This window comes from Ipomoea triloba, chromosome 12, assembly GCF_003576645.1.
Source record: "Ipomoea triloba cultivar NCNSP0323 chromosome 12, ASM357664v1".
NCBI lineage: Eukaryota > Viridiplantae > Streptophyta > Magnoliopsida > Solanales > Convolvulaceae > Ipomoea > Ipomoea triloba.
Genome location: NC_044927.1, coordinates 15,669,717 through 15,675,989, shown reverse-complemented (window position 1 = coordinate 15,675,989; position 6,273 = coordinate 15,669,717). Strand labels below are relative to the sequence as shown.

The 6,273-nt window shown below is 46.6% G+C and overlaps 1 long non-coding RNA gene across 1 annotated transcript; it reads left to right on the top strand.

The window, feature by feature from the left end:
- Positions 1-1,703: 1,703 nt before the first annotated feature.
- Positions 1,704-2,881, top strand: LOC115999223. Its single transcript, XR_004094003.1, has 2 exons — positions 1,704-2,541; positions 2,581-2,881. It is a non-coding gene; the product is annotated as an uncharacterized LOC115999223 (long non-coding RNA).
- Positions 2,882-6,273: the final 3,392 nt, after the last annotated feature.

Sequence of the window (6,273 nt, the reverse complement as noted above, 5' to 3'; positions counted from 1 at the left end):
CGACGAGAAAACAGTCGAACGTGAGAGCAAGGGATCACCTAACGAATGGACGAGCTCAAAGGGGGGAGGGAGGCAAGAACCATGCTTTCAGAGAAGTGGCGGTCCGAATCTTATCTGAACTGCGAGAATAACTGACTAAGCCGTGCCATAAGGGGTCATTCTCCAAACGGGACGGGGCCAAGCCTTTAGGTTGTTTAAGTAGGTTGGGTGACAGATCGGCCATAGGAGTACTCCGGGATATAAACCAGGGCAACAAAAGTGGAGCATACGACGATGCCGCCCGTTTTCATTTCGTGGAAGTCCCCGGCAGAGGAAAGGGCTGTAGGTGATGGCGCGTTCCTTATCTAGAGAGGGGCGGTTAAATCCTTTCTATTGGTTCGTGCGTGGCAGCTGGTATATGATGAAAGGCGGGCCGCTTTTTCGGGACCTATTCTCTTAATAGGCGGAAAAGCGAAATAGGAAAGGGGCCGAGCTGACTGATGAGTGTCTTTTTAGCCTTTAAAAGGCTCTCATGTGGAGCTAACATGGCAGGCTACATATAAGTATAGCCAAATCAAGATGAGATGGGACGGACGGTCAGAGGCCGCAGCGGGACTACCATAGGAAAGCCCGCCCCCGCTAGCTAACATAGAAAGATATTCCCGGATAGCAGTAGTCTCTATGTAAATCTCTTCCCGACCGGGCCAGGCCGAATCGGGCCACCACTTGGGATGGGAATGGCTCAGCCCACATGCATCATTTGATGAAAGCACTCCAGTCCAGTCGCCTCCGATGATTGGTTTGTCAACCACGCTTTCTCTCCCTCAAAACAATGCTCCTCACCAAATGCCCTTCCTTGGGTTGGGGCAACACAGCAATGAGTAGTTCGCTCCAGGGCCCACCCCCTCGAGAGCAAGATGCCGGCCGAGATGGAGCTGGGAGCAAACCAACCTATACTTTCCTGGGGCTTGCCTTGCCTCAACATCTAAATAAATAAAGGGCGGGCGCCGAAAAGGAACCAGCCCTGCCTCTTCAAGAAAGCTTTGCTTGGTAGGCGCTGCCTACTCACTCGGACAATGCTCTGAACACGAAAGTGTGCAGTTCCGCCCCCCTTCTCCCATGCTGAGTCACAGGCAGCGCCTCGGAAAGCACGGACGAGCCACATGCAGGGAAACTTGCACGTGTGGTTCTGGCCGGGGACCCCGGTATACTGTACTAATATGTGTAGGTTCCCGTAATTCGAGTGAGATTGTCATGGCGCAAAAGCAGATATGGTCCGGTATTCCCTTGTTCCCTGTATTGGTTATGTTCTTTATTTCTCGTCTAGCAGAAACTAATCGAGCTCCATTTGATCTCCCAGAAGCGGAAGCTGAATCAGTTGCAGGCTATAATGTAGAATATGCGCGGGATGCGATCCTTAATAGTTCACTGTTGGCGGAAGCCAATGTCCCGGGATCCCGGGGACTCATTCTGACTGAAACAAGGGGCGGGTCTTTACCAACTTCCAAATATTCTATTTTAGGGAAGCCAAAAAAGGTGAGCGCCTAGCGCGAAAGCTTGCTTGACTAAGTAATATAAGGCAAGAAGCAAGGGATTGAGCTGCGCGAAAGCTTCTATTATAAAGAACAAGCAACGGCTTCTAACGCTACTTAGCTATATGTTAATAAGAAGCCGTTGTGCGTGAGTAAGAAGTAAAAAGCCGCGAAGCGGATTCCTTGCTCTACCGCGAAAGCATTATAAAGGCGCAGGAGTTTTCTTGCTGCACCAAGGAAACGGATGCGCGTTAGCGCAACGGCTTTCGCGGTAGCTCAGCCCTTGCTTGTTGGAGGCAAAGCCCTTTACCGTTGCTTGTTTAGTAAAGTCAAGCTTTTTGATAGGAGTAGGTGCTTGCTAGGGCACCATTCATTCTTCATTTGAAACTAACGAGTGTCGGGTCGGGGATTTCTGCCTTGTTATCAAAAAGGGAGTTGGGTAAAGCAAACTCTCTCCTTGGAGGAGCACGGGCTTAGTCAAGTAGAACCGGGTTGCGCTGCTTGATGTTCCGATCGAAAACAAATCAGTGGGGCCATGCCGGTACGACTGAATATGCGTTAGAAAGGTCAACCCCTCCCCTACGACACCAAAAAAACCGGGCCGAACTTCTAACCCGCCCGCTTCCATAGAAAAATATCGTGGCAACGTAGACCTAAGTGGTCATATTGGATCCTTGGGAACCATCACAAGTACGGCCGGCCTATATTTGAACGAAAATGCCGTGTCGTCCAGCGGAGCCTAGAAGAAGGTGACTCGCGCAGACAGCTGACTCCTTTTCAATAGAAAAGAATAGCCAAACCAACCCAGCTGGCTGGTCAATCTCAGAGATCTTATCGGCCGGCAAACCGGAGACGGGCGACCACGGTCCCGACCTTACCAGCACCTGAGGTGTACTAATCAATGAAGCCCCGAAACCTACTTTATTTTATGAAAAAAGAAACCAAGCCTAACCGGTCACGACATGTTGTTGATATTGATTGAGTTGGAGGGACTTTCGCTGACTGAATCCATCCATAAACCTAGACCCCGGTAACCTTTGTAACCAAAGCGTCACGACAACATCCAAAGGTAACCTTTGGATTCTTAAGTAGGGGGGCAAGGAGGAGCACGTAGGAATGCCGACCACTACATAAGCCACTAGTGGCTGAGAGAAAGCGAGCAGCACCTTGTATAGGTTGGGCGGAGCTTGAAGAAGCGAGCCCCTATCAGAGAAAGCCATTGCGCGCTAGCCTAGCTAGCTAACGTTTTTCAGCTGGCTGTTATGTTAGTTGTAGCGCGTCTTCCCTCCTTCTCTCACTTCGGAAAGATTTAGCAGTCTTTTCTTATGATGACCCGGTCGCGAGAGTACGATACATCGGTGTAAAAGATTTAGTTGGATCTGTGAGGTTGGTTATATATGTATATCGATATGTCGCTCCTTCCAATCGCCCTTGTTCTTGAAGCTCTCGCTTTCCCCCCCCTATCTAATAAGGTAAGTTGCCCCTGCCAATGAAATCCAATCTGCAGGCACCTGCCTATGTGTCTGCCGCTTGCACTCTACCATATTCATTCCACGCTTTTTTAGGACTTTCTAAAAGTGCCGGTATGAGAAATGAAATAAAGGAGTTGAGAATGCCTCATTGAAAGGAAGATCTCTGGGAGCCTTCACTCGTCAACCTAAAAACAGGAAGAAGCTCGTCTTGAAGATGAAGACGTAGGGAGGATGGGAATGAGGTGCAACCGATTAAAGAGCGATCAGGAGGGTTTAAAAGCGCCTTGCCTGACTTCCCGCCAGAAATAGAAGATTTATTGCTTGCTCTGGTTATAAGCGGTTAAGGTAAAGGGCAACCAACTTTAAATCATACTTATAATTTTGCCTTGCTCATGGCACTTCTTTCTTCGTCACTCGCCCTTCCTCACAACATAAGGTTTAGTGCCCTCCCGTTCGATTAGCTCTCTCGCAACAAACAGAGGAACCGAGAATGAATATGCGCTTATGTGCTGCGCTTCGACTTAGTCCTCTAACTCTAACCTTTAGCCGACCAACCACCATCTCCTTCCTAGGAAACCATTTGCCTTTTCATTCCTTTCCTAGATAAGCTATCCTCTCTAGGCGGACCTACCTTTATCAATGAAGGGGCCCGTTGTACTCTTTCCCATTTTTTTTTAGTTTATAGCTCCTGGAACTAGCACACCATGGGTCGGGCTCTCGATCAGCATAGATGGGCGGTGTGGATAGGGTAGAAGAGAACCGGGCAGTACCTCATACTATGCCTTCCACTATGGAAGTGGGAATCCTCCTTCTCCAGGGGGGTCACAATGGTGAAAGATTCGGAAAAGGATTCCTCTATGAACGGGCTGAGAGATCCGGCATAACCACTCACGAAAGCTTCTTTAATCATCTTTGCAGACTTGCGCCAGTTGTCCTTTAACAATCCTTAATAGTAGATCCAATTCCGGCATCATGTAGAACTAAGATCCCAAGTACTAATCAATGAAGCCCCGAAAACAAACCTCTTTGCAAAAGAGACACCATAGGGGAGGTAATTAAATTGAGAGAGAATCTATCAGTTACTTAGCGTGACACAGCTACCTACGCCGACATGTGTATGTGTACAGGAACGGGTGCGGGAGCTACCCCCTGGTGCTTTGCCGGAAGCCCTTCATCCATCTCAATATATGGAAATTCTACACGCAAAGGCTTCTCCGAACATCAAAACACTTCTGGATTTCGGGCCCTACTGAGAAAGGGGAGAACCTGCCGCTTCGGATGAATTCTTTTTTTTGTGCTTTTCGGTATACCAGTGAGAGATCTGTTCCGATGGCCTCCGGCCACTGTCAAAGCCGGTAGGTTTTGGGTTTTTAAAAAAAATCCTTAGTCGAAGATCTGGCATTAAATGCTTCTGAATTCAATTCAAAAGATGTCCGAATCAAAATTCCGAAAAAGTGGTAGTCATAGGACATATCTCAAGCCAGCGAGAAAGCCAAGTTTTAAAGGTTAAGTTCATTTGCTCCTTACTTAGGATTGTCCGAGGAGTTCATAGTGAAATTCTCCCTACGAAAATTCTCCTTCTACTCCTCCGGCGAGCCCATATAGGCCTTATCTTGGGAGTTATCTTGCACTTCAGCCCTTGGGAGAAAGGTTACAGACAGCCCTGTCTCTGTCAAGCACTCTTATGAGAATAGGAGTATTGAAAGCATTTCATTTAAAGGTAAAGGAGCAGTATCAAATAAACCAGCTCTATATCATAAGCCAAAGAGGGGAGATGAGATATTGAGTAGGTAGTAGATATGGCTTTTGGTCTCCCATATGCTTAAAAAGTAGTGTATGGAGGGGAAAGGGAAAGCTCGACTCTTACAGAGGGAAGTCCTTTACTTCGGTCGTAGGTTGAAAGCCTATTCCAGTCCTTAGCCCTTTTGTTTACCTTACTAAAGATCCCCGAATCCGAATAGAATGAATGAGATATCCTTTCGTTTAAGAAGAACGAAAGAAGACGATTAGAGTCTAAGGGACATTTCTTATCGTGGATTCTGTGCATCCATTCTAAGATCGTACATTCAATTAAGAATGAAGTATGTGAGTCTTTTTTTAGAATTTAGATTAGAGCTCGCTCTCTCAGTCCACTAGAAAGACAAGCCAATGCCAATACCAGGATTGGGAAACCCAAGGCCAGGGCTAAGGCAAAGCCAATGGCCAAGGCCAAGGCCAATGACAATTACAAAATACCAAATCCCCCAAATCTAAATAACGTACAAGCAACGGCTCGTTAGAGCCAGGGCAACTATCAACGGCTCGTAGAGCAACAAACAACGGCTAAAGCCAGATCAAATAATGTACGGCTAGAAGATGTCCAAGGAGAAATCAGAAATAAACCACCACATCCATAATAAGCGTAGATAAATCTGAAATCCGTTAATACGTTATTTCAGATTTATCATTGTACAAGCAACTCCACAAGCTTTAAAAGTAGATTATGAATTGTACACTTGACACTCACCTATTTTTTATAGATAGTAAGAATCTGTTTTTATTTGTCATTTCTTGTTCTAGTATTATAATTAGCCTATTCTTTCTTTTTCATCGGTGGGGGATAATCCGTCCGTATCAAAGGTAGCTCATTCCTCTTGCTTCGGCACGCTTTGTTCCTAAAGATCCCTCTTTCATCGGTATTGAGCCTAACGGTATCATCTGACTCTTCCTATCCTCGGGATCGGGCGGAGGCCTGAAATCAGTAGGGCAATAGCATAGCTATTATTGACCTGACCCCTATTACTTAAGCCTACTCTTTCTTCAAGATACGAAACGAGCAGCCGGAAACGGCTGTCCCTATTGTATTTTAGATGGAGTCATCAACAGGGCTAAGAATCTTACCTTTACTTAGAGAGGGGTAGCGGTACCACGCTCTTCCGTGCTCGTAGGTTGACTCCCCACTTTCCCAGCAGCTAACTTTCATGTTTGGCTTTTTCTCTTCCTTGGTTGCTTGCCCGAAGGAGATGGAAGGAGTGAATAGCCGTAGGCCGTACGCAGAAGAGAGAGAATCCGTCGGTCTTTAGAGTGCAGAGGGACTGACTTTCCTCGCATAAAATCCCGTATTTCTTTTTGCTTGTCTTTTTTAGAATCAGATAACTTTGTGGTAATAAAATAAGATAACCGTGGTTAATACGGGACCGGTGTCAAAAGAGACTAGAGCTTAGCCTCGTAGGGTAAACCAAACCATGCCTCGCAGCATTTATTTATTCTTTTCATTCTCAGAAAAATATCCAGAAAGACTGAACGCCAAC